Genomic DNA, 2,983 nt, shown 5'->3' with positions numbered 1-2,983 from the left:
CACCCAGCCACCCCATCCCTCCCATCCCCCCACCACTCCAGCAACCCTCAGTTTGTTTCCTGAGATTAAGAATTTCTCATATCAGTGAGGTCATATGATACATGTTTTTCTCTGATTGACTTTCAAATGGGGTTGACTTTAAGGAAAACTTTCATCAGACATGCCATTGAGAGATTATGCCAGTGTCCATAGAAGGTTTTGAGCACATTTGTGTATTTTTGGTTGAAGATGAGTTTTTTATATACAAAAAGTATATTTATGTATATATGTGTAATATATACATAATTATAATTATATAATTATATATCATAATTTTTATACACACAATCTTTCCTCATTTTAGTATGCCATCCCAGTGTTCCATTGAGAATTTTCTCCTCCCATGTTCTCTTTGGCACTAGAAGGCTTGACAATGTCAGAGGGTAAGCATATATATATGTGTGTGTATGTGTGTGCGTGTATAGTCTTAATGTTGTTTTTTAGTGACTTCCTAAGGATATTTCCTGCTGCAATATTGTATTGCTCTGTGCATTCTGATGTGTTTCATCCAGCCAGGCCTCCACGATGGCTTTGGTATTGCTTACATGCAGACTGCCCATTGCACCTTGGCCAGGTCTCCCCCAGGCACCACTGTGGGGGCTGGCACTTAATGCCAACCTTGAAACCTGGGGGACACCAGTCCACAAACTGGATGGCGCGCTTGGTCTTGAGAGTGACAATGGCGACATTCACATCCTTGGGCACCACTTCTTCGTGGTAGAGGTTGCAGCAGGCCATGTATTTGCCGTGGTGAGGGTCACACTTGACCATCTGTTTGGAGGGTTCAAAGCAGGCGTTGGTGATCTCTCCACTGATAGCTGCTCATGGTAGGCCTTCTCCGCTGAGATGATGGGTCAAGTAAGTCACCAGGGGGACTTTGATGCGGGTGTAGGGCATCAGGTTGGTCTGGAATTCTGTGAGGTCCACGTTGAGGGCCCTGTCGAAGCGCAGGGAGGCAGTGATGGAGGACACGATCTGGCCAATGAGCCAGTTGAGGTTGGTGTAGGTGGGGCGCTCAATGTCCAGGTTGCGGTGGCAGATCATAGATGGCCTTGTTGTCCACCATGAAGGCACAATCTGCGTGCTCCAGGGTGGTATGGGTGGTCAGGATGGAGTTGTAGGGTTCCACAACTGCTGTGGATACTTGGGGGGCAGGTTAGATGGCGAATTCCAACTTGGACTTCTTGCCATAGTCAACAGAAAGCTGCTCTGTCAACAGGGAGGTGTAGCCTTAGAGCCATTGCCACCCCCAAAGCTATGGAAGATCAGGAAACCCTGAAGCCTGGTGCACTGGTCTGTCAGTTTTCAGATGCACTCCAGCACAAGATTGATGATCTCCTTCCCCACCATGTAGTGGCCTCGGGCATAGCTGTTGGCAGCATCTTCCTTGCCAGATATCAGTAGTATATTAAAATATATATTATATATTGACAATATATATATCGTCCTGGAGAGAGATATATATATCCCCATATATGTATGTATGTATGTAGTGTGTGTGTGTATGTGTGTGTATGTGTATGTGTGTATGTGTGCATGTATGTGTGTATGTGTGCGTGTATGTGTGTGTGGAGTCTAACTTCTTTCATGTAGTCTTAATCATTAGAGATTTTTATATTCTGAGGGTATAGATCAGCAGTTCATTTCATTTTTACTGCTATGTAGGAGTCCTTTTTTTAAGATTTTATTTATTTGACAGAGAGAGAGAGAGCATGAGCAGGGGAGAGCGGCAGACAGAAGGTGAAACAGGCTCTCTGCTCAGCAGGGAGCCCAACATGGGGCTGGATCCCCGGATCCTGGGATCATGATGGAGCGGAAGGCAGATGCTTAACCCCCTGAGCCACCCAGGCGCCCCTATGTAGGAGTCTTTAGTCTACTTCTTCCACAGCTTACCTATTCAGCAGCCAAAGGCAGTATGAACTTCTTAGTAGTTATGAATATTGCTACTATAAACATTTGTGTGTGGATTTTTGTTTGAACTTACGTTTTCATTTTTATTGGGTAACATTCATAGAAAGGACCCAATAAAGAGTGAAATAATAAATATATATATACACACATATAGATGTTCAGGTTATCCATATAGGCTATCTATTGAATGAGCTTTATAAGTTTTGTTAATTTGTACTGCTCAAAGAATTTGTTGACTACAGCTATGTTGTCAAATTTATAGGCATAAGATTATTCATAGTATCACCTTTTTATAGTTGATGTCTATAGGATCTGAGCTGATGCCCTCTGTATTTCATTTCTTATACTTCCAAGTTATGGCTTCTGTTTTTTATTGTATTGTATTCTGATTTATCTGATCAATCTGGCTAGAGGTATACCAATTTCATTGATCTTTTGAGAGCCAATTTTCAGTTTCACTGATTTTTCTCTAATATGTTTCTATTCTTAATGTCATTGTTTTCATCAATTGTCTTTATTGTAACTTTCTATTTAGTATGGGTTTAATATGCTTTCCTTTTTCTGATTTATTAAGAGATAAATTTAGATGGCTAATAGAATTTCCTTATTTTCCAATAAAGTACTTATTGCTATAAAATTTCCTCTGTCCATTGCTTTACCCACATCAAACAACTTTTGCCCAGCAAAAAATTTACATATAGCATGAAGATTGAGTCGATCTAGACAGTTGAACTGGTTCTATATTTTGTAGTTGTTATTTTTACCTCACAGCAACTTCAAATTCCTGTTCTGTGTCCTTTCTAGGGCAGAGATGGTTAGGGTTTTTCTTCTCATACAGCCCTTTGCCTTAGGCTTTCCTGTGTGTCTCTATTACAGATAGTCTCTCTCTGACCTCTTGTGCTTTTTCAACAGTAGCCCCTCTCACTTGTTATTCGGTACTAGCTAACCTGATGGTCGGGGTCAGAGAGGGTTCCTTGTTATCCTCCTTCAACCTCATTCTTAGGCAGGACCTTTGTCCCTATACCTGACATGT

At 41.6% G+C, this 2,983-nt stretch overlaps 1 pseudogene; it reads right to left on the bottom strand.

The window, feature by feature from the left end:
- Nucleotides 1-479: 479 nt before the first annotated feature.
- LOC118010162 lies at nt 480-1,512 on the bottom strand (annotated as a pseudogene).
- Nucleotides 1,513-2,983: the final 1,471 nt, after the last annotated feature.

The sequence above is a fragment of the Mirounga leonina genome, unplaced genomic scaffold (assembly GCF_011800145.1).
Source record: "Mirounga leonina isolate KUSES-001 unplaced genomic scaffold, KU_Mleo_1.0 Mir_129, whole genome shotgun sequence".
In the NCBI taxonomy this organism is placed as follows: domain Eukaryota; kingdom Metazoa; phylum Chordata; class Mammalia; order Carnivora; family Phocidae; genus Mirounga; species Mirounga leonina.
The sequence above is the reverse complement of the archived record's forward strand: the minus strand, read 5'-3'. Positions and strand labels throughout refer to the sequence as shown.